The sequence below is a fragment of the Phacochoerus africanus genome, chromosome 3 (genome assembly GCF_016906955.1).
Source record: "Phacochoerus africanus isolate WHEZ1 chromosome 3, ROS_Pafr_v1, whole genome shotgun sequence".
NCBI classification, from domain to species: Eukaryota; Metazoa; Chordata; class Mammalia; order Artiodactyla; family Suidae; genus Phacochoerus; species Phacochoerus africanus.
This window is the reverse complement of record NC_062546.1, coordinates 145,059,361-145,085,360: the sequence shown is the minus strand read 5'-3', so window position 1 is coordinate 145,085,360 and position 26,000 is coordinate 145,059,361.

Sequence of the window (26,000 nt, the reverse complement as noted above, 5' to 3'; positions counted from 1 at the left end):
GAAGAAGGCAGCGAATTTTAGAAAACACTCATTTGACTAATTTGCCTAATATAATAAAGAAAGGATGGTTTTATTTTCAAATGCAGAAGTGGTGATTGATTAGGTGGGCATTATATTTGCAGCGTCTGGAATGAATAATGGTTGTGAATGGCTATGGAAAATATCTCACCAAGAAGGGAAAAAAATCCATAAGTCATACAAGGCAGAGCACAAAAATACCAACATACCAACATTCAGAGAGAGTTTAAATAATAACAGCCTGGATCTTGGAAGTGCTCCAAAGAAATAGGGAACAGAAAGAGAGCTACACGCAGCATAATGGTTTCTAGACAATAGGCAATGAGAGAGGGTCTGCACAGGCTTGCGAATGTGGTATTAGCTCTTTAATTATTATAATTACCTAAGTTTAAGGTCAAATCTCCTGTGTATTGCTGATAAAATGAATGATTTCTTTTAAAATAGTAGAAGCAGTGCTTAAATTACCAAGGATGTTACAGGAATGGATAATCCACGTGGGTGAGATCTTACAGAATTATCCGCATCTTGTAGAGCAAAAACCCTGACAAAGAATGGCCTGGAGTATCTACCATCGAACCCTGGAAATACCCTCCAGTTCCCGAAGAGGGGTCTCTGTAGTTAAAGGCAGCCTTTCCCACTGCTGAAGACATACACTCTCTGGCAGTTTAAACAGGTTGCTTTGTTGGGAGTTCCCGTTGTGGCTCAGTAGTTAACACACCCAACTAGGATCCATGAGGAAGCAGGTTCGATCCCTGGCCTGGCTCAGTGGGTTAAGGATCTGATATTGCCATGAGCTGTGGTGTAGGTCAAAAATATGGCTTGGATCCCGTGTTGCTGTGGCATAGGCTGGGGGCTACAGCTCCGATTGGACCCCTAGCCTGGGAACTTTCATATGCGAGCTAAGATTCGGTCAGATTTGGAAACTTGAACTCATGTTTTGCAATCTTTGATCAGTCATCCAACTGCACCCTGAACCCCCCTGCCCCCCGCCCCGGGCCCCAAAACCAAAAAGACTGGCTGTGGAGGACTTGCAAAATACCTACACTTCGAACACTTAAGTGTTGAAATTCCATTAAGTGTTAAATAGTGAAATGGAAGGTTTTACTCTGTCTTATTAGAAATAACTGAAAAGTTTCATGATTTGATTTTTCAGCAGCATTGAATTCCAAACACTTGAAAATAAACACTGAAAGTGTCTGATCCCAAAACTTCAGAATAAGCTATTCGGTTGCCCTTTGGGTAGGAGCTAGGTCTCAGAATCAATAGAGGAGTAGCCCAGATGTCTTCGTTTTTCAAATCCCTCGAAGGTGAGCCACAGGTCCTTCAGGCTTGAGAATCGTTGCTATATGCAGGGGCAGTCTTTAAGTGGTTTTAAGACTTGGTCAGTCTGTATTTTTTCAGTAGACCACAGTATTTTTTCAGTTAAAACTGGACATGGAGAACAGACTTGTGCTTGCCAAAGAGGAAAGGGAGGGAGTGGGATGATTGGGAATTTGGGGTTAATAGAATCAAACTATTGCCTTTGGAATGGATCAGCAATGAGATCCTGGTATATAACACTGGGAATTATGTCTAGTCACTTATGATGGAGCATGATAATGTGAGAAAAAAGAATGTATACATGTATGTGTCACTGGGTCACCTTGCTGCACAGTAGAAAATTGACAGAACACTGTAAACCAGCTATAATGGAAAAAATAAAAATCATTATAAATGGGGAAAAAAAAAAAAACCCAGTGGGTCGTTTGAGAGGGGGCAAGCCTGGTGTTAGGGAGGACCACCAAGACGCTCCTGTCATGGTCCAGGTGAGTGTTGGCGAGGGTCTAAAGGAGGGCAGTGGACGCTGGAGAGGGAGATGGAGGGAGGCTCAGGGTTGCACATTCAGACGGCAAAATCCACATCACTCAGTGCTTGACTATGGAGTGTGGACTGAAAAACGAGTCTAAAATAACCGGCAGATTTCTCCCTCAGTGACTGGTTGGATGATGACATCTGTGACCAAGCAAGTTCTAACATCAATTCTGGAGGTTCTGCCATTCCGTTCTGACACCAGCTCTCCAGAGTTAGAGCAGATCCCGCAAATTAAAGGCTCAGTCCTGGAGTTCCCGTTGTGGCTCAGTGGTTAACGAATCTGACTAGGAACCATGAGGCTGTGGGTTCGATCCCTGGCCTTGCTCAGTGGGTTAAGGATCCAGCGTTGCCGTGAGCTGTGGTGTAGGTTGCAGATGCAACTTGAATCTGGTGTTGGTGTGACTGTGGCGTAGGCCAGTGGCTACATCTCTGATTAGACCCCTAGCCTAGGAACCTCCATATGCCACGGGAGCAGCCCAAGAAATGGCAAAAAAAAGATTAAAAAAAAAAAAGGCTCAGTCCCAAGTGATTCTGCCTTTGTGGGTGTATGGTTATAGATGAAAGGGTAAAATATTCTGTGCGTATTAGGATTCGGTGTATAAAGCCAGGGATACCTTGCATGGCCTCAAGGTGGAGGAAGATGTTCTGTTTCAAAGAATGAGAGCTTGATCACCAAACATCTCAGGGCATAGGGGGCTAGCTATAGAAGGAAATAATTTTAAAGTTGGAGGAGGCTTTAGAGGGCCCTGATTTGGAGAGGCAAGACCTCAGAGAGGTGCAGAGACTTGCTTATGGGCATTAATGTATTACAAGCCATGGCCAGCGTCTGAATTCAAGACCTTAGGCTTCCTGTCCAGTGCTGCACCCAGCTCACTGTCTTTCTGTTGTTATTTTAAGTCACGAATTTTGGGGTGATTTGTTAGTCAGCATTAATAACTATAACACACTCATTGAGGGCAATTATTAAAAAATAAAGTGAAAGAAAAAAGAGAAGGAGAAGGGGAGGAAGGAAGAAAGGGAGGGAGGGGAGAAGGAAATAAAAGATGATAGGGTAACAAACACCTGTACCTGTTTTGTAAAAGTTACTCCAAAAGATCCCCTCACCAGCCACAAAATCTCTTTATTTAAAAAAAAAATTTTTTTGCTGTTGGGATGACTGTATTTATTTATTTATTTAATTTCTTTTACTATGTCTAGTCACTTATGATGGAGCATGATAATGGGAGAAAGAAGAATGTACACATGTATATGTAACTGTGTCACCATGCTGTACAGTAGGAAAAAAAATTGTATTGGGGAAATATTTTGAAATTTTTTTAATTTTTAAAATATATTATTATAGTTGATTACAATGTTCTGTCAGTTTCTGCTGTATAGCAAAGTGACCCAGTTATACACATATATATACATACATTATTTTTCTCATATTATCTTCTATCATGTTCTATCCCAAGAGACTGGACATAGTTCCCTGTGCTATACAGCAGGATTTCATTGCTTATCCATTCTAAATGTAATAGTTTGCATCTACTAACCCCAAACTCCCAGTCCATCCCACTACCTCCCTTTTGCAACCACAAGTCTGTTTTCTATGTCTGTGGTTTCTTTTCTACAGATAGGTTCATTTCTGCCATATTTTAGATTCCACCTATAAGCGACAGCATATCGTATTTGTCTTTCTCTTTCTGACTTACTTCGCTTAGTATGAGACTCTCTGGTTCCATTCATATTGCTGCAAATGGCATTATTTTGTTATTTTTTATGGCTGAGTAGTATTCCATTGTATATATGTACTACGTCTTCTTAAATATCTTTAAAGAAAACTGAAAATATCCCCCGTCCATATTAACTGCCCTGAAGGAGCTCTTCTTTCCCTTTCTGCCTTGCTACCAGGAATAAAAATAAGCAGGAATTGTGAAGGTAGAAATTTAGTATCATGTTCTGTAATGTTATCAGGTTACTATGTGATCTTGCTAATCAAGCCGCTGGATGTACTCGGCTTCGTGGTGTCCAGGCATGTCATTTAGTTCATTAAATATGGCATTTGAGGTATTTCGGGAAAACCTGGACATAGGCTTTTTGAATGGGAGTGTTATACCACTGCTTCTAAGTCATACTTGTTTCAACTAACAGCACCATTTTCCAGGAAAAACAAATGCAAGGACTCTCATATTCCTAATTCGTGGACTATACAGGGTCCAAGTTAACCCTGCTGAGAGTGGTTTGGGAACTCACGGTACCTCAAGGTCTTTCTTACACATCCCAGTGAGCATTGCTCTCCAGATGCAGAGAAGCATCTATCAGTTACTTGAGAGTTTGGGGAGAGGTGTTAGAATAGGGAATAAATGGCTTTTATTGTAGCCCTTAAAACTCATTTTAATAATATTTTAGTTTTTTCTTATGCCAGTCATATAACAAAAACCATTAGAGAGGTTCCCTGGTGGCCTAGCAGTTGTTACTGCTGTGGCTCAGGGTGCTGCTGTGTCACGGGTTCAATCCCTGGCCTGAGAACTTTCCAATGCCATGGATAAATCAAAAAAAAAAAAAAAAAAAGCATTAAGCCATTCAGTTTTATAGAGTTTCCTCATTTCCTAATTTACTTGTCTTATTCAAGTATCTCTGGATTAAACAGATGAGTTTTTGAGGCCCCTAATAATGAGGTGTTCCCATTTAAAGAATCAATAGATGGATTTTTCCCTTTTAAAATGAAATTAATTTACCCTGCACCCTTATTATGAGAATTCATCCCTAAAGGATTTGTTTGTTGATTGGAGAAAAAAAAAATATTTTCATCCCTTTAGGTCTTTCTCTTCATATTTGACTGGAAAACTTTTGTCAACAAAAACCTGTCATCAACTCTCTCTGGAATTGACTTGCCCAAGTCCTGTTACACAGAATTACAGAATTAGCTTGTCTACTCATCATCACAATATACCTAGCATTCCTCCCCAAGCTCAGAATATCTTCTTACAAATGTTAGAATGAAATTTCTTTCCTATATTGGCTATATGTTTAAACTGCTGCTTCTTTTTCAAGTGTATTCTATTAAAGTATTGAACAACATGCGTAGCTGTCTATAGAAATTTGTGAATTGTAAGTACTATGTTCTCACCAGTTCTTACCTGTAACTCACATTATTATCTTTCTACAGGAGCATCATTTCTTCACCTTGTATATAAAGCTCTTTGCTCTTTTCTCTCAATAAAACTTTAAGGCAGTGCCGTTTTGCCCACTTCTCCTTCCCTTTCAGGGTCTGTTAACCGCTCTTGAGGCGCTGAAAGCTTTTTCCTTTCTGCTTTACTTCCCGGTACTCAGATGCCAAGGAGAAGCTCTTTCACCTTCTTCTCTTCCACTTCAATCAGAATGATGGGCGTGCTTCCTCGGAGTTGCTCAGCTCCTTTGGCGTGGCTGAGAGCTAATTTCTTGCTTTTATCCAGAACTGCACCATAGGAACCTTGCACTTTTTACTGCAACCCCAGCTCCTTTACCACTTTCAGGGGTCCCCAGATGAGCACCTCCCTTCAAATGCCAACAAAAATGCTGCCCCCCTCCCCCAACTAGATGGAAAGAACACCACCATGTATCAATCAAAGGAAATGTTTATGATTAGGACCCATCACATTGATCGAAGTGACCTCACTTGTCTCAGATAGACTCACAATAGCCTAAAGTGATCACAGGAGTTTGCCACATCAGATAGTGGAAAACTCATCGGAGGGGAATTTAGAGAAATTTTTGAAGGTGGATTCGTTTCTTAGAAGTCATTCCCTGGTGACAATTTACCTACAAATATGCTGTGGTAACAGTATCTGGTTAATTCATAGAACATGTTTTATTGGGGTATAATTAGAGGATTAGAGGGGAGAAATCCTCAGCGTCTTTCTTTCTTTCTTTCTTTTTTTTTGGTTTGTTTTTGCTAACTGATTCATAGGAATGAGAAGCTATCCCATTCTGACAATTAATATACAGGCTGTGATTTTTTTTTTTTTGGACTTTTATAGATTCCAAACCTTAAAACAGAAAAAAGAAAGAAAAGCTTCCAGTTAAATATGGCAGAATTATAAACATACATTTGTCTCTTCTTCCTTCCCAAACTTTCCTAAAACAATAAAGGACAAAAAAGTATTAACATGTGAGAACAGAGAGGATGATTTAGGGGATTTCAGCAAGTTTTTTGAAGATGACAGTGGGGTTGGAGAGCTGGCAGTCAACTCAGTGGAGCTGAAGGAGTAACAGGTAAGGGTGCTGCAGAGAGATTTCCAGAAGCAGTGACCCAACTACCTTCCCGATCCCCCCACCCCAGCACACCTCCCCCACCAACACCACACCCCCCACCAGCACCACACCCCCCTCACCAACACCACACCCCCCACCAGCACCACACCCCCAGAAGTACTGCACGCCCCCAGCACTGCACCCCTCCAGCACCATACCCCCTCAGCACTGCACCCCCCCAGCACCATACCCACCATCGCCACACCCCAACCAGCACCACACCCCCTCAGAACCACACCCTCCACCAGTACCACACCAACCTATGGGAGAGTTGTTCGCATTGCAGAAATTGAACAAAAGCAGCTTCAGATCCCGTCCCTGGGATCAGAGGCAAACAGGAGTAAGGCCTGAGTTCAAACAGAGGGACAGAGTAAAAAATCTATGTACAGAATTGTGGGACCCAACCCCTCCCCTCTCTTGTCCTACTCCCTGAATGGCAACAGTCAAGTCTCTTAAACAGGAGACTGAAGAACTGACTCTTCTGCTTAAAACAAAACAAACAGGGAGTTCCCTTCATGGCTCATCGGTAACAAACCCAACTAATATCCATGAGGATGCAGATTCAGTCCTGGCCTCTCTCAGTGGGTTGAGTATCTAGTGTTGCTGGTGAGCTGTGGTGTAGGTTGCAGACGGGGCTTGGATCCCACGTTGCTATGGCTGTGGTGTAGGCTGGAAGCTGCACCTTGATTCAGCTTCTTGCCTGGGAACTTCCATATGCTGCAGGTGCAGCCCTAAAAAAAAACAAACAAAAAACCAGCCTCTGAGAAAAGACCTCAAAATCTGCTGTTTAGGACCTTCCCAATAGAAGGGCTGGCTTAAGCCCATGGTGATGCCCGCCATGCAGCAAGCCCACCCCCTACACCCCACTCACGCATACACAGATTTTCCAAACTATTGTTCAGTGCTTCCATCTTTAATACGAGTAAAGTATCAGCTGACACTTGAGGACAATCTCCAGCATGCTGGAAAGAAACCGAAAATAAGCAAATGGAAAAAAGAAGCAGAGACAGTACAAAAGGCAGAGAAGCAGAAAGAGCCTTGAACAAAGAAAAGAAACCTTGGAATTCCCTTGTGGCTTAGGATCTGGCATTGTCACTGCTGTGGCTCTGGTTACAGCTTTGGTGCAGGTTTAATCCCTGTCCCAGGAACTTCCACACAAAAAAAAAAGAAAAGAAAAAAACCAATTCTGGTCAAAAATAATATAGTCATAAAAGAAATCCAAGATACCAGTAAAAAAAATAGAGGACAAGAATGGCCTTTTGGCAATTAAAAATAGAGTACTTGAAATTAAAATATTTAGTAAAAATTTTATTCTATAAACTTATCTTCTAGAATCCTAAATAAAAAATATAGATATGGAGGATGGCAGAGAAATGATTTTTAAAAATAAAATTGAGAAGTTCCCACTGTGGCTCAGCAGGATCGGCAGCATCTCTACAGCTCCAGGACACAGGTTCGATCCCCTGCCTAGCACAGTGGGTTAAAAGATCTGGTGTTGCCTTAGGTAACAACCATGGCTCAGATCTGATGTCCTGCCCAGGAACTCCATATGTCATGAGGCAGCCAAAAAATGAAAAAAATAAAATAAAAATTAAATTGAGACTCAGTCTCTAAGCTCGTACAATGTGATTAATAAGGTTCCTGGAAACACAGAACAGAGAAAATGGAGACAACAAAACTATCAAAGAAATGATATTTATGATATATATAAAATTAAAATTTCCAGAACTTAAAGGCATGAGTCTCCAGATCAAAAGGAACCTCCCAGTGCTCAGCAGGATGAATGAATGGACACAAGTGCCAAAGCCACATCATTGTAAAATGTCAGAACACCAGGAATTCAACAGTCACATACAAAGATGATCAAATGCCATCATCTTCTAAATTCTGAAGGACAGTGATCTTCAAACTAGACTCCTGTATTTGTAAAAATACCCATCAAGCAAGAGAGGAAAGTATATTAGCCTGGGTGCTGTAACAAAACACCAACCATGAACTAGGTGGTCTCAACAACAGAAATGTATTTTCTCACAGTCTGAAGGCTGAAAGCCCAAGATCAAGGTGCCAGCAGGATTACTGTCTTGCTCTCCCACTGGGTTATAGGTAGCCACCACCTTGCTGGGTGCTCACATGATCTCTTCTTGGTGAGTGCACGGAGGAAACAGGGCAACTTTCTGGTGTCTGGTGTCTCTTCTTATAAGGTCACTAATCCTGCTGGATCAGGGCCCCACCCTTATGACCTCATTGACCTTAATTACCTCTCTGCCCTAAAGATAGCTACACTGTGCTTTAGTATATGAATTTGGTGGAGAGACACATACATTCAGTCTGTAAAAGGTAGCACAGAGACTATTTTCAAATGTGAAGACTCAAATGATTATTTCTTATCCCATCTTACAAGGCTTCTGAAGGAAAAAAAGGCTGAAGGAAAAAAGTGAGGAAGACCCGGAAAAAAGGCTTGGGATCCAAAAAACAGGACCTGGGACTGGCGATGTCCAAGGACAATCGATGGGCATGGGAACCAAGTTAAAGAACACCAGCCCATCTTGGAGCAGGGAGGATTGTAGGATTAGGGAACAATTAACTCTTTTATAAATAAAAAAGTGAAATGAAAAAGGGAATATAAATGTGGTATCTTGATAGATCATACGGAAGATAATCCATAAGAAAGAGAATCTATACATATTGATGACTGGGTCACTTTGCTGTACAGTAGAAATTGGCACAACATTGTAAATCAACTGTGCTTTAATTTTTAAAAATGGGAACAAATGTAGTATATCCCTTGGCTCAGCAGTGGTAATCTGCATATGGTTATAATAATGGAAATACTGACTCTTGATGTAAACAAAAATTGGGGTACAGCCATATGTTTGCCACAGAGGGTGGGAGGGATGCTGTGTGGATGGCAGCAGTGGTGTAACAGAGCGAGGTCCTCAGTCACCAGCAGAGGAAATCAAAGGATAATGTTTCTTCCATTATTAATTTATTTTACAAATACTTAGGTATCAGTGTTAGGAACTTTCCTAAGGATCAAATCATATGAGATTGGGGCTGTTGTTATCCTTATTTTATCAAATGAGAAACTGAGACACAGAGACCTTAAGGACTTTGCCCAAGATCACACAGTCTGTTCAGAATCAGAATTCTAAAACAGTCTGGGAGTTCCCGTCATGGCACAGTGGAAACGCATCCGACTAGGAACCATGAGGTTGCGTGTTTGATCGCTGGCCTCACTCAGTGGGTTAAGGACCTGGCGTGGCGGTGAACTGTGGTGTAGATCGCAGACAGGGCTTGGATCTGGCGTTGCTATGACTCTGGTGTAGGCCGGCAGCTGTGGCTCCGATTCGACCTCTAGGCTGGGAACCTCCATATGCCGCAGGTGCGGCCCTAGAAAAGACAACAAGACAAAAATAAATAAATAGAACAGACAGTCTGGCTCAAAAGTGCGACACTTGTCATGAAAATGGATACATGAAGATATAGCAATATAAGCATATTATTGAGAAATATGGAGGTGTATTCCAGAAGAAATAGTGAAGAGTTGAAAGTATTAGGCTCTGAGAAATATGACCGAAGGTAGGGACAGATTGGAAAAGGGTACGTTTTTATTATAAGATTTTTAAAAGCTTTTTGATTTTATTTTTTAAAGAAAAAAGTCAATTTTTTCAAAACGAAAAAGAGAAGCAAAGGAAAAATGGCAGCTTTTTTCACCATCACCTCCTCTTCTCCATCCCTCTCTCTGTGTATTAAGTGGCTCTGGATCCTACTCTATGCTTGGCATTAAGGACTGGTTTACAAAGTCAAGTCTAAGCTCATTGGCATGGGGTAATTGGCTCTGCAAGAGCTTCCTGCTTCTCTACCCATATCCTTTTCATGCCCAGTTCCTTGAGAAGCTACATCAGGCTGGTGAGCCAGTGCAGATCTATTTTTGCCAGCTCATCCGAGTTCATGCTGTGATGGTAAGATAAAAAGTGAACCACAGGAGTTCCCATAGTGGCTCAGCAGTTATCGAACCTGACGAGGATCCATGAGGATGCAGGTTCAATCCCTGACCTCGATCAGTGGGTTGAGGATCCGGCGTTGCCGAGAGCTGTGGTGTAGGTCACAGATGCGGCTCCGATCTGGCGTTGTTGTGGCTCTGGCAAAAGCCGGTGGCTACAGTTCCGATTGGACCTCTAGCCTGGGAACCTCCATATGCCTTGGGTGCGGCCCTAAAAAGCAAAAAAGGAGAGGGGCGGGGGGGGGGGTGGTGCGGGGAGCCATAGAAGATAAGTCTCAAAGTCCATCCAAAGAGAGATTCTCTTTCCACCGGTAGAGGACAGGGACACACGTGGCAAGATGTAGCAGCTCTCTTCATGGCTACCTCAGTGTCAGGGAACATGGTGTTATGAAATGCCAAAGTCTCAAAGGATCTCAGGTTTCAACTGGTCCAATTTATGACTTAATTAGTGCAACACAGAGACTAAGCCATGGCCGCCAATCGACTCCTGATTTCCCCACTGGGGCGCTTCTCCTGTATTGCTCCCTGACTCCATGAGTGGTACCACTATGCATCTAGCTGCAGAAGCCAGCACCGCCCTAGACCAAGCTTTCAGCATCTCTTGCCAGGAGCACTGCAGTGACCTTTTAACCAGTCTGCATGTACACCAAGCCCCACTCCACACAGAAAATTCCAGCGAAAGGCAGAGTTGAACACATTTTGTGTCCTATAATTAAAATCTTGAGTGGCTTTCAACGGTCCTGGATAAAGACAAAACTCTTTAATGTGGCCTAGATTTTCTACATGGTCTGGCCGCTCAGGTATATCTAGCACCATATATCAGCTATATCAGGTATATCTTGCACCATGGTCCCCTTCAGTCTCTGTCCATCCACCTGATCCTCCTTTCAGTCCCCCTTACTGCTCATCATCTAGTAAACAGTGGGCTTGTAATAAAGAATTCTTGAAGGCATGGTATCACGCAGCTGTAGGTTCAAAACCTAGCATGTCTTTGAACATACGACACTCTCTAAAGCCCAGTTTCCTCATCTCTAGACTACACTTAGTAATAGCACCTACCCCCAGGTTTTTATCAGAATTAAATTAGATAATGACATAAAGATCTTATCATAGTACCTGGCACCAAATAAGAACACAGAACTTTTTAGCTATTGAATATTCTGCAGAATACCATCCAAATATTCCTGTTTCCATTAGTAACTGGTCACGCACGTCATTTATTAATTAATCTGAGCCTTTAAAAGCTCCATTAACATTTTGCGTCTGTGCAAATTCTGAGGATAATAAACTTTATGATTTTATTACCCTCAGTGCAAAGTAGTTGAGTCATGCCAAAGATGTGCTGGAGCTGGTTTGTCCCAGCTTACAAGGCTGATTGTTAAATATTCAGGAAGTTTGTTGTGCCAGTTGTTAAACATGTTTTTTATTAAGAATTCAACTGTATAAACTTATAATGGAAAGAAGTATATTTAAAACAAGGTAATAAGGGCAATAAATACTCAAAATGCATCATTTCTTAATTACTTTGCTACATTTTATCATTAACTTGCCCTTGGAGTTATTTATGACTGTTGCGTCTATACAGTAGAGATGCACGACTGCATATCTCTTCCCAACTCGACATTCAGTTATATCACATTGGTAACTTAAAATCAGCCATACTGGGAGTATTTACACCATGGAAATCGGCAACTACTATAAAAGAAGGCTTCCCTCTCCCCACCTTGAAAGCTAGTTTTTAAACATTTATCAGCATAGCAGTGAGTAATGCCTCAATATACAGACATCAGATAAAGATGCAGACCTCAACTGAGAGTGATCTTTTAGAAAACTCAATAGCTCTCATAAAGCCTTTAGCTAAAGATCATTTCCTTTATGAATGGATGCATGAGACCCTTCCTCAGAGAATACTGAGTTGAAGTTTATACACAATGCTTAGTACGTTTGGCTATCAGGTTTGTTAGTCTATAGAAACAAACAGACAGCACTCTGTTATAAGGGAGACGTGACAGCTAAGACCTTGACAGTAAATAGTTTGATGACAAAGGAGGAGAAATAATTGCAATGAAAACCCAGAGAGGAACAAATGAAGCCCAGGATTATGAGCTCACTAGTATAAGAGAGCCCTGAGATAGTCACTGGAACACAGCATAGAACAAGAGTTAATGATCTTAGGGCAACAAAGAGCCCTCAAGAAAAGGTTTGCTCTCTTCCATATACTGTTGAAGAAAGAATAGTGTGTAGGATGCATTTTAAATACGTAAAAATGCATTTCAACAAAAGGAGCTGGGGAAACTGGATATCTACATGCAAAAGAATGGATTTGGACACTTACCTATTCATATAGGAAAATTAACTCAAAATGGAGCTAAAGACCTAAATATAAGAGCTAAAACTATAAAACCCTTAGAAGAAAACATAGGGGAAAAGCTTCATGATGTTGGATTTGGCAGTGATTTCTTGGATATGACACAGAAAGCATAGGCAACAACAAGAACAAAAGTAAATTGGATTTTATCAAAATTAAAAACCTTTGTGCATCAAAGGACACTATCAAGAAAGCGAAAAGGCAACCCGTGGAATGGGAGAAAATATTTCCAAACTATTTATTTGATAAGGAATTAATATCCAGAATATGTAATGAACCCCTACAACTTAGCAGGAACAAAAATAAGCAACCTAATTCAAAAATCGGCAGAAGACTTGAGTAGACATTTCTCCAGAGAAGATATACAAATTGCCAATAAGCATATGACAAGATGCTCAAGATCACTAATCAGTAACGAAATACAACTCGAAACCATGACATACCATTTCACATCCATCAGAATGGCTATTATAAAAAAAAATACAGAAAATAAGAAGTGTTGGTAAGGATATGGAGAAATTGGAACCCTTGTGTAGTGATGAGAATGTAAAATGACACAGCCACAATGGAAAACGGTATGGCAGTTTCTCAAAAAAATTAGACATAGAATTATCATATGAGCCAGCAATTCCATTTCCTAGCATACATCCCAAACAATTGAAAGCCACAGAGTTCCCATTGGTGCGGCGGAAACGAATCCAACCAGGAACCATGTAGTTGTGGGTTCCATCCCTGGCCTCGCTTGGTAGGTTAAGGATCTGGCGTTGCCGTGAGCTGTGGTGTGGGTCACAGATGCAGCTCAGATCCCGTGTGGCTGTGGCTGTGGTATAGGCTGGCAGCTGTAGTTCCGATTGGACCCCTAGCCTGGGAACCTCCGTATGCCATGAGTGCAGCCCTAAAAAGACAAAAGACAAAAAAAAAAAAAAAAGAATTGAAAGCAGCAAATGGAACTAGAGTACAGATATTTGTACATCCATGTTCACAGCAATATTATTCACAATAGCCAAAAGGTGGAAACAACTTAAATGCACAAAGAAGAATGGATAAGCAAAATGTGGTATATCTGAACAGTGGAATATTATTCAGCCTGCTGAACATGGAAAAACCTTAAAAACATGCTTCATAACGTAAGGTAGACACAGAAGGACAAATACTGTACGATTCCACTTAGCTGAAGCATACAGAATAGTCACCTTCATAGAGATGGCAAGTAGAATAGTGGTTACCAGGGGTAATTGGGAGTTATTAAATAATAACTGAGTGCAGGGTTTCAGTTTAGAATGATGAAAAAGTTCTAGGGATGGATGGTGGTAACAGTTGCAAAGCAATGTGAATATCCTTAATGCCACTGAATTGTACACTTAAAAATGGGTAAAGGAGTTCCTGCTGTGGAGCAGTGGGTTAAGTCACTGCAGAAGCACAGGTTCAATCCCTGGCCCAGCGAAGTGAGTTAAAGGATCTAGCGTTGCCACAGCTGTGGCATAGGTCGAAGCTGCAGCTTGGATTCAATCCCAGTCCCGGAAAATTCCATACACTGCTAGCTCGGCCATAAAAAACAAACAAACCAAGAAGGTTAAAATGGTAAACTTTATGGGATGTGTTTTTACCAGAACAAGATGTATTTATAGGCACACAAAAAAGCTAAATATGGTATTACATGTACTTTATTTAAAACAGTTATTTAGGAGTTCCCGTCGTGGCTCAGTGGAAATAAATCTGACTAGTATCCATGAGATCACAGGTTCAAATCCCTGGCCTCACTCAGAGTGGGTTAGGGATCCGGCATTGCCGTGAGCTGTGTAGGTCTCAGACTCAGCTCCGATCTGGCGTTGGTGTACGCCAGCGGCTACAGTTCCAATTTGACCCCTAGCCTGGGAACCTCCATATGCCGTGAGTATGGCCCTAAAAGACAAAAAGACCAAAAAAAAAAAGAAAAAGGACAGCTTAAGTCAAATGTACTTTAACAAAAAAATAAATAAACAAAGAGAAAAAAAATGCAAGCTCCAGGTTTCCAGAACACCGTATCTGGAGCGTCACTGTCTCTGATAGGAATGAGACAGAGATGTGAATTTATGAGTTCTCAATGTATCGCTTGAAATACAACAGTGACATCTTCAATTGCTATAAAGTGCGACCTCTGATCAATAATAAAGATTAATACAGTCATTGTAAGTGTTTGTGGAGGGAGAGAGAGGAAGAGGGGAATTAGACTGGAGGGCTGGACAGTGGGTGGCTTCTCTCAGTGAAGTTAAATAACACCAAGATAAAAGAAGGCAAGGTGTCCTTAATACTAACAAAAGATGTGAACCACAGTGTGGCAGGAGACAAAAAGATCCACAGGGTGGGTTCAAACACTGTTGGCTCTTGCAGGTGTTGCCATAGGATACCACTTTGGAACTCTTAACACGTTCCCCCACACCCAACTCTGCCCCTCCCCGCATCTGAGTCTTGCCCTGGGCGCACTGTCTCGGACCGGGCAGGAAAGGAGATGCTAGGAGATTCTTCTCAGTTTTTGCAGTTCAATAACCTATATACTGAAGGGAACACGAAGAGATCAAGGTTTCAGTCACAGCATTTCAGAATGGAAGGAGAGGTGGTCTCACTCCCCCCCCATCTCCTACCCCAACAACATGGAGACCAGAAAAGATTTCCAGGGGCTGCGCTGAGGAAGCAAAGGAGGAGAGAGGAGGGGCAGATGTTGGTTGGCCCCTAGAGAGGGGCGTCCTGCGGCAGGAATGAGGGCTGGGCTGTCCTGGGAGTTTCGGGCAGGGGGGGCTCTGCGTTGTGCGGAGATGTTTACCTGTCGTAGGAGAAACCCTAAACTAAGGATAAATGCCAGAGATGACATTTCTGCCACTTCAGTAGAAGAGTGATGCAGAACAGAAATTAAGTTATAGAAAAATCAAGAAAGCTACGTTTTCAGAGGTCCCGTTGTGGCTCAGTAGTAAGGAATCTGATTAGTATCCATGAAGACTCAGGTTCGATCCCTGGCCTCAGTCAGTGGGTTAAGGATCCGGCATTGCCATGAGCTGTGGTGTAGGTTGCAGACACAGCTCAGATCCCCTGTTGCTGCGGCTGTGGTGTAGCAGGAACTCCAGCTTGGGAACTTTCATATGCCACAGATGCAGCCCTAAAAGCTAAAAAAGAAAGAAAGCCATGGTTTCTCCACACACGAGCTCGTGCACTGAGCTTTGGATTTAGTACACAGTTTGGGGGAGAACCAGGAAACCGGGACAATGGTCCAGGCAAGCGTGTAAAGTGAGGATAGTGGAGCTGGTGGAAATTCTAAAATTTAGCAAGCAAGCAGTAGGACTATTTGAGGAGGTCTAGACCTAAAAATGTAAGGGGAGGACCCAAAGAGAATAAGGGCCTGGAGCACGAGGACCTGCATGTTGTCAGGTTGTGCCAGAGTCAGGAATGTGCTCTCACTGTGGTGGCCTTAAGAGTGTAATCCTCTTCTCTGTCACCCTGGTTAATGATCAATCCTGTCTCCTCCGCCAAGAAAATCCAAGCCATCGGTTCCCATTTCGAAGACCTCGATTTGGGCGACATAAGGGCATGCACAGGGCTTTTCAGACGATGCTTGACATGCATCATAAGCACCTTTTCCACCTGGTCTACGAAGCTTCCTGTTGCCCATGCATCTTCATCACACTCTCACCTCTTTCATATTCCCAAGTAGCTACGATGCTCTGACCTTACCTTCTCCTTTCAACCTGTCTTCAGGATTAGGATCAATACCTGCTGCTCGGCTTTTATTCAAGTGATGGATAGCTTCAGAAGCCCTTATCTGGGCTGGTTTGCTGTCTCCATCTGATACTCCAAACTGACCTTCAGCCTAAGCGTCTTCAAACATGTCCATATTTTAAGGTAAGATGGATGATCCTCTCTGTTTCAAATAAGAAGGGAAATCTTTTGATCAAAATGGGAGCAAAGGGGGAATTTGGTTCCGTGTTGTTTCAAGGAGTCCTTGAAGAGCTGTTAATAGATTGTCTTTCTTTCTTTTAGTTGTGTCGATGCTCCAAAATCAGTAAGGACCTATCTGTGGAAAGGTCATGGGCAGCAGCATCCTGGGGCTTGAACTATAAATAGAACTTCTAAACATCTTAAAAATTTTTCCCTGCCAAATGATTTTCAGCCTTTTCTTCCAGGTTCAAGAAATACTGAAATTGCAATAAATAGCTGAGAGTGCATGCAAACACTCCAATTAGACTCCACACTGAAATTCTGAAACTTCCCTCATGGTTGCACATTCTTTTTTTTTTTTTTTGTCATATGGAGATTCCCAGGCTAGGGGTCCAATTGGAGCTATAGCTGCTGCCCTATGCCAGAGGCACAGCAACAAGGGCTCCAAGCCGCATCTGCGACCTACACCACAGCTCATGGCAACGCCAGATCCTTAACCCACTGAGCGAGACCAGGGATCAAACCCACAACCTCATGGTTCCTAGTCAGACTCGTTAACTACTGAGCCATGGTGGGAACTCCGTGGTTGCACATTCTGATGGGCCCTCATGAGCTTTGTGCTTGAGCATTAACCCTCAGGGAGCAGAAGAAATACCATAGATTCCACTTAGAAATGGTCTTTTCCATTCCATCTTTTGCAGGTAGCTTTGAGTTTGTGTTTGGAGTTAGTTGTCCCCTCACTTCACGTTATGGTTCAATGTCAAACCTGTCTTTCTAAATCTGTCCATTCGATTTAAATTTTCAAACACTTTCAAAGACCTGAGACATGCACTGTATAAGCTAGCAAGAAGAAGCTAGAGAACAGAAAAAGAGGGGGTGGTGGTAAGCTTTTGACTGTGACCCTGACATCAAGGAATGTGCCAAGTATAAGAGAGAAGACAAATATGAAAACTGTTGTAATGGGATAATATCATCAGCAAGAAAAAGATGAATACCTGTATGAATTTTAAGGTGGACAAGAGAGGTTTCAGGCTAAGGGGCCCTTAGAAAAGAATCCATGATTCAGTGGGACTTCATTTGCCCTTAATCTGGAAGTATGGGTAAGATTTCAAGCACTGATAGAGATTTGACAAGACAGTTTATTGGTTTAGAAAATAAAGAACAGAAGCGGAACTCAGAAGAACTAATTTATACTAAGTTTTCCTTTAGTTCTGCTATAAAAGAATAGATTGTTCCAGGGAGTTCCCGTCATGGCTCAGTGGTTAATGAACCTGACAAGCATCCATGAGGACGTGGGTTCCATCCCTGGCCTCACTCATTGAGTTAAGGATCCGGCATTGCCCTGAGCTGTGGTGTAGGTCGAAGATGCAGCTCGGATCCCGTGTTGCTGTGGCTCTGGCGTAGGCCAGAGGCTACAGCTCCAATTAGACCCCTAGCCTGGGAACTTCCATATGCTGTGGGTGTGACCCTAAAAGGACAAAAAAAAAAAGAAAGAAAGAAAAGAAAAAGAATAGATATGTTCTAGGAGATACAACTGCAAAGCAAACTTCTACGCAGTAGTTTGAATGCTATTTTTTCCCAGTGTCTTATGCATTCAAACTAGAAATGCACTTTGCAGGTGGGGAGGGGGGGTAGTTAAATTGAAATTTTTTAGGATTTGAAAATAATAATAGAAATATTATTCAAGAACTGTGAGAGAAGTTCCTGTTGTGGTGCAGTGGGTTAAGAATCTGACTAGTATCCAGGAGAATGCAGGTTCGATCCCTGGTCTTGCTCAGTGAGTTAAGGATCTGCCATTGCCATGAGCTGCAGCACAGGTTGCAGATGTGTCTGTGGCTGTGCTGCAGGCCAGCAGCTGCAGCTCTGATTCGACCCCTAGCCCCAGAACTTCCATAGCTGCAGGTAGAGTCCTTAAAGAAAAAAAAAAAAAAACTGTCAGAAATTACAAAATAAGTCAGTCTAAATCTCTGTTTTAAGATGTATGCAGACTAGCATGGGAGCCCACAACTAACCATACATCAGGCTTCTTCCCATGGGGGTGGCTGCATTGAAAGCCTGGAGTGACAAGAAAAGCTGGTGAGTGAGTGAGAGCAGAAAAAGTTAGAGACGTGGGGGTTGTAATATAACACCACAAAAGAAGAGGAAAACCAGCTTCTTGGGTGGAGGTGGGGACACCATGGTACATTCTGTGACTAGGTCAGGGAGGATCAGCGCTAAGCGAAGACTTGTTGGGTTTTCGGCTTAGGAGATCTCTGACTTTGCAGGATGCAAGAGAGATGATTATGGGTCAAAAGGATGTCAGAAAGGAATACTGAGAAAGCCAGAGCAAGCTGCCGTGTCAAGAAGCTTGGCAGTGAACAAAGTGGGTTCAAAGGAAGCCAGGGATGCTAAGAGCTGGGGACCAACCTGAATGGGAAGGTGAGTGAAGCCAGAAGTGGACACGGAGGGAAAAGGAGTTAAGGGTCTAGAGGGCAGGATGAACCAGAAGAGCCAAAAGCGTCAGAGCCGGAGAGGTCGTGATGACACCAAGGTATTCAGAGTGTGTGACAGGCTGTCCTTGCAAGACAAAATAATAATCCCCAATAATACGAATAATCCCTATTATTAAAACAATTAATAGTAATAATCCCTATTATTAATAATTATTCATAATCCTTCATATGCCTCTAGTTCTAGTTGAAAATATAGTAGAGAAATTAAATCCTCAAGATGCATCCCTTCCAACACAACAAAAACAGAACAATAAAATAACAACCAATTCGGCATGAGAAGTGGAAACACTGGGGGTGATTTAAGGCATTGTTTTAGGGATTAGACCTCGCCTGACCATTGAAGCGAGTTAAGTACTTATGTACGTCTGCTGTCTCTGTGTCTGATGGGGGACTTTAAGGCAGAGATCAGGACGGGGGAAAGGGACGTGAAGTGGGGGAGAGGCAAGGACAGACAGGAGCCTGGGAAGAGGAGTACGAAGCCACATCAGTCTCTCAGCACCTTCAAGCTTCAACCCAGGCAATGGGGTGGCCTGTGGGGACCGGCGCAGGTCACCAAGGGCTGCCCACACACCTGCCCAGTAGTTAAGGAAGCTGAAGGGGGTGTTTCCACGGCGCTGGAGGAGCTGCTGGAGGTGGCTGCCCCATGCCACAAAGTGAGCCAGCAGATCCACAGCAAAGTGTGTGAGCTTCAGCGAGCCTCACTTATTGCACTGACAAACTTTATGTTGCTCTCACTTTCTGCATCTTTTGTGCATTTAAGAAATTGTTTGTTTGTTTTAATTTTTTAGGGGCTCACCTGCATGCAGCATATGGAGGTTCCCAGGCTAGGGGTCGAATCGGAGCTGTAGCGGCTGGCCTGTGCCACAGCAACGTGAGATCCAAGCCGTGTCTGTGACCTACACCACAGTTCATTAGCCCATTGAGCAAGGCCAGGGATTGAACCTGCGTCCTCATGGTTATTAGTCAGATTTGTTAACCACTGAGCCACAACAGGAACTCCCAAGAAACTTGTTTTTGAAGACAAAGCAATAGTAGAGGTTAAATAAATACACAGAAAAGCACTTTGAGACTGTCCACCACACTTCTGGGTAAAGCCATATCTTTATAAACCTGGGGGCTATTAAGACTGGTAGCAGTTTGAAAGATATCTTCTGGAGTTCCCTGGTGGCACAGCGGGTAATGGATGTGGGGTTGCTACTACTATGGCCTGGGTCACTTCTGTGACTCAAGTCTGATCGCTGGCCTGGGAACTTCCTAGTTCCCAGAAAAAAAAAAAAAAAATCTTCCGAAACAGCCCCTTTTGGAAAACTAGAAAAATAAGCCCCTCTAATGGCTTTGAAAGAACCAAATAATCTTGCTGTCATTAATAAAAAGAATTAGGAGTTCCCATCGTGGCTCTGTGGTTAACATATCTGACTAGAAACCATGAGGTTGAGGGTTTGATCCCTGGCCTCACTCAGTGGGTTAAGGATCTGGCATTGCCGTGAACTGTGGTGTAGGTCGGTGGCTACAGCTCCAATTAGACCCCTAGCCTGGGAACCTCCATATGCCACGGGTGCAGCCCTAGAAAAGACAAAAAAAAAAAAAAAAGAAGAAGAAGAAGAATTAAACAAGCTCAATGGTAAACATACTTTTCAAGACACATTTCCATCGTCAGGGCCCTCTCTTGTACACCTTGGCGACTCCGGCCCTTCTTCCCCAGATTTGAGAATCACAGCTCTAAAGTCCCCAAAGCGGTGCTCAGTTGGACAACCTCATTTGAATTGTCTGGTAAGATTTTTAAAATGCAGATGATTCAGTAGATCTGAATGGGTCTGGAAATCTGTCCCAGATCAATAGATACTATTTAAAGTGGATAAATCAAGAAATCAAGGCAAGATTTCTACTTAGATGGTATAGACGAGAATGTCAAAATATTGAAATGTTTCACGGCTAGTTGCTAGAGAGCCACTCTCACAGCCTTCTCTGAATGGTGGCCTCCCAAAAGATAAGTCCACAGGCTAACTCCCGGAATCTGTGACCTTATTTGGGAAAGGGATCTTTTGCAGATATAATTAAATGAAGCATCTTCAAGGTGGTATCATCCCTCTTTGGATGGGCAGGTGTAGCCATGTATATACATATGTATATGAATATTGTAGAGGTAAATACCAGAGGAAAAGTAAACAAAAATGGTTAAATAATGATTAGGAGATAAGGCCAAGCAACAAGAAAAACCTATTTTTTCATTTTGTTCTCTTCTGTACTGTTTGAAATGTTATTTTCTATGTGCATATATTATTTTTTCAATGACTAAGAAAAAGAAAAATATCAGTTAACACTGATATACAGACAATGCAAGAATGTCTGCACTAGAGAGAAGCTAAAAGAGTCACATGGAGTCAGCCCAACACAAAATTGGAAGACAAGAAATGTAATTCTGGGAGTTTTTTCTTTCTTTTTTTTTGCTTTTTTTTTTTTTTTTTTTTTTTTGCTTTTTAAGCCCTCACCTTAAGCATATGGAGGTTCCCAGGCTAGAGTCGAAACACAACAGCCCCAGCAATGAACGATCAGAGCCGCATCTGCAACCCACACCACAGCTCACGGCAACGCTGGATCCTTAACCCTCTGATCGAGGCCGGGGATCAAACCCACATCCTCATGGATACTAGTCAGATTCATTTCCACTGGGCCACAACAGGAAATCCGGGAGTTTCTAACCTAGACCCTTCTGAGAGCTGAGGAAGAAAAGTCAAGTACCTCAAAAGAGCCTCCACCAGAGGTTATCTGTTTCTAAACTTTATCCCATCCAAAGCCTTTATCACTCCTGAGTTGGCCATATTTCAGCCAGGTCTGTGGTCTGTGGTGGGGAGGCCCATTCATCCATGAGTAGAGACCCTGCTTTGCATATCATTAGTGCACCACTGCCTGCCTAACTCTTGAGATATTTATGATGAGGAGTGATTATTACATATATAAAACCACATTAATGTTTTACATGAAAAGACAGTCCTACTGAAAAAGAGCAGAGTCCACGACGCCTATTGACAGCCCCCACTGCTGTCAGTAAGATCTGCCAAGAGTTCTGGTTGCAAAACATTGATTTTATAATAGCAATAAAGTTTACAAATGGCAAAAATATGAGCTTGTTTACTCCTGGAAGATTTTATTATTCGTGCAAACTATTTGTCAAATATAGAGGCTGTGATATATATTGCAAAATCATTTACGAGCCTTTCTAGGCCTCAAGGAGAGAGAGATTCAATAGAAATGATTTTGCAAAAATCTAAACATTTCTTAATCCTTAGATTAAAAAGCAAGGCTCCATGCCTGGAGCAAAGGTTAAGCCCAGGCAGGATCTTTGTGATCAGGCAGAAAAAGATAGAAGGAGGGTTTATTTTAAGGGCTCTCTTACAGTTGGCTGTGTTGTTTGCACCAACAGAAACTTCCAGGCTATGGGATACCTGCAGCTTAAACCTAGGTCTGATAAGCAGCAGTCCTGAACCTACTGAACCACACGCCACTGGGGGCTCCTTGAATCCTATTGACTGAACTGAAGTTGTCCAGTAGGTATTGCCAGGCAAAATGTGCATTGCTTCCCTGCCACCTTTTTTTTTTTTTTTTTTGCTTTTTAGGGCTGCACTCGCAGCTTGTGGAAGTTCTACACCAACCGCCACGCCAGATCCAAGCCGCGTCTGCGACCTATACCACAGCTCACAGCAATGCCAGATCCTTAACCCACTGAGCCAGGCCAGGGATGGAACCCGCATCCTCATGCACTAGTTGGGTTCGTTAACCCCTGAGCCACGAAAGGACCCCCCCCCCCCTTTTGAAGGCATTTTTTTCTGCATCTCCTCCTCTGGTCTGTGCTCAGTACACATGTATGTAGCAAGTCCCCTCCACTTCTCAGTACTAGCCCGGGTCCCAGTTGGTTCCCAGTCTCTCTAACTGTGGCTGTTCATTGAGGAGCTAAATATACATGGTAGGAATGAGGCAGATCCATTTTCTTTTTCTTTAACATAATCTGCTTCGATGCTCCTTAATTCATTGTCTAGATCTAACTATAGATTCTCTTCCTGCATAATATTGTGCGGGAAGTTCAAAAAATAGCAATGATGCAGCTAATTCTACCTGTCAGAGCCTATCAGGTAATCCTGGGAGTTTTTTTTCTTTTTTCTTTTTTTTTTTTTTTTTTTTTTTTTTTTGCTTTTTAGGGCCTTGCTCGCAGCATATGCAGTTTCCCAGGCTAGGGGTCCATTTGGAGCTGCATCTGCCCGCCTACGCCATAGCAACACAGGATCCAAGCCGCATCTGTGACCCACACCACAGCTCATGGCAACACTGGATCTTTAACCCATAGGCAGACATTGGAGGGTCTTCATAGATCTGGAAACAAACTAAAGTGTTGCCCTAAGACTCGAGGGATGGTAGTGAGTTTTGACTGCTTTCCCTTACCTCCCCCCTCCCCATATTCGTTTCCTTTTTCCTTTGCCGCTGCTAGGACCCCCACATTTCTAGCTGTGTAATCCAGGTGTCTCTGGCCTGTCCAGGGGCAGGGGGGTGGTAATCGCCCTTAATTACCTGTCTCCTCTGATTGGTTCAGAGGTGAGCATGTGACACAAGTTAGTCTAAGCAGCAGGAAGTTTTGATGGGGAGAAAAGGCTGATGTTTTCTCCTCGTAGATGAGAATTAAGATCCATCTAACCCTAGTTGTTGCTGAGAATTAAGATCCCTCTAACCCTAGCTGTTGCTACCACAGTGATGAGGAGAACCAGCCTTAAAAGAAGCTGACACTGAACAAGGCAGAGCAGAGAGAAAAAAAACATGAGATGACAGGGGTGACATTGTTGAGCTTCTGGATCAATTCTCACATAAAGTTCTCCCTGCCTCTGGACTTTTCTGCCAATAAATCCCTTTTCATTGTTTAAGCCCACTTGAGTTAGGTTTCTCTTACACACGACTAAAAGCTAATGGATACAGTGACCGAGATAAAGGTGTGTCATCCCGTAGACGCTACTTTCCATGCAAATCCCTAGATTTCATCTCCAACAGTAGGACTGACATGCTGGGGCCGCTCCTAATTTACCCTAATTATTAGGGACCTTAAAACACTTCTAGGAGTTCCCGCCATGGCTCAGTGGTAACGAACCTGACTAGTATCCATGAGGACTCGATCCCTGGCCTCACTCAGTGGGTTAAGGATCTGGCATTGCTGTGAGCTGAGGTGTGGGTCGCAGATGAGGCTCGGATTCTGTATTGCTGTGGTTGTGGCGTAGGCCAGCAGCTGTAGCTCCGATTCAGCTCCTAGGAACTTCCATATGCCTCAGGTGCAGCCCTAAAAAGCAAAATAAAAGAAATTGATTTATTTATACCTTACCTCCAAAAATGATTTAAAGTGGGTTTAAAAATGTGTAGGATAAATAAGACTAAGTAAATAGATGAAATCAAACAATATAAAAGTAATGCTAGGAAAATAAAATAGAGTAATATTAGAATATAACGTAGTTTTGTAATATCCTCTGCTGTTGCTATAGGTGGACAGTAAATCTCTCTAAACTCTCAAATGAACCAAAGCCAAGAGGGAAATGTACCTCTAATAGATTCACAAAGTCCAAAAGATTTTTTAAAAAGAAAGAAAAGAAACAAAAATAATTATCTAGGAAAGAACAGTTTTCCTGAGAAACTTTCTCCAAAGGAACACTGTGCTAACAGAGAGCCGCCAAAAGCACATTTTGGAAAACATGTTAATTACATGTTAATGTAACTGGTGATATAACCTCAAAGCCTTGTACAGCAAAAGCAGTTCTAGGGAATGAAACAAACACTCTCTGGTTGGAGTCCGCTGCCCTGGTCCAATCGGGCACATTACAGTGTCTGTTTAAACGTCAGGGCTCCCAGTTGTAAGGATAGGCTTCTTGTATCTATGCAGAGGAACCACCTATGAGAAACGCAGATGGGAGAGATGGAGACCCAGAGAGACTGGGTTGAACACCTGGACCCATCAGTTCTACCAGCCAGTCGTTTCTGCTTTAACAGCTGGAGCTGGGTTCTCTCCACTCTACTGCTCTTGAGGGGTGAGGCACACTCTCATCAAAGTCAAAGGCTAAACCCAGGCTAAACAGGGGATCACATATTCTTCCTACAGGTAAGAGCAGATGGGGGCCATGTTAATTCTAACACCTCCTACTCCCTCCACGCATGATGACCAAGTAGAAAAATAGCAACAAAATTTCTATTGCACACCTTTGGGTTATGACACCGGTTGCTTCTGTTTCTTTATTTAATTTTTTATTAACTTATGAGTCCATGAAATAACCCTCCATGAATGGATCCTATGTGTGAACTGGATCCATGTCATTTGAGTAACCCACTATTGGAGAACGGATGGTTTGTCTGAGTATGAGATAGTTTCCTTGTCAAAAAGCCCCACTCTTTGCAACTGCTTTGCCCCCTGCAGCAGTTCTGACTTGTTCCAGGTAATCTATATTTATCAATAGAGTACGAACATTGTAAAAATAAGGCAATTATTCCTCAGTGACAGAGCTAAATATTATGTCACTATATGAAGCAAATGGCATTGTTAGTCATTTCTTCAGATATGATTTGCTGTTATAAAAGCTGCATTTCAAGGCATTGGAACTCAGCAGGGATTCTTTGTCAACAATCTGCCATTTCTAGCTAAATTAAGTAATCATCTGGCTACTATATTTAGAAAGCGTGTGCAGGCTACAGAACGTATAGAGAGCTTTAAATGGTGCATTTATCTTCGGGGGACACCATTACATAGGAGCAGAGGAGCATCTGCTTTTAAGAGAAAATGGGCTTTCTGTTAGAACCACAGAACAAAAAGAACACTATAAAGAAGTTACTTCTCCCAGAGAATCCAGGCGTGATCAGGTTGCCTATGAACACAGCATAGACTATCTTGCAATTTTTCTTAAAGAGTTTTAAATTATTTCTCCTCCCTATCTCTACTCTAAACAAAAGCTTTAAGAGCCCTCCCACACCCGCCTCCCCCCAGGTTGTTTCACAATCCCTCCTTCTATAGAGGCACTCTGTGCTCTCAGACCAGGATTCATTATCTTAAACCATTACAGTGGTTTCAGAA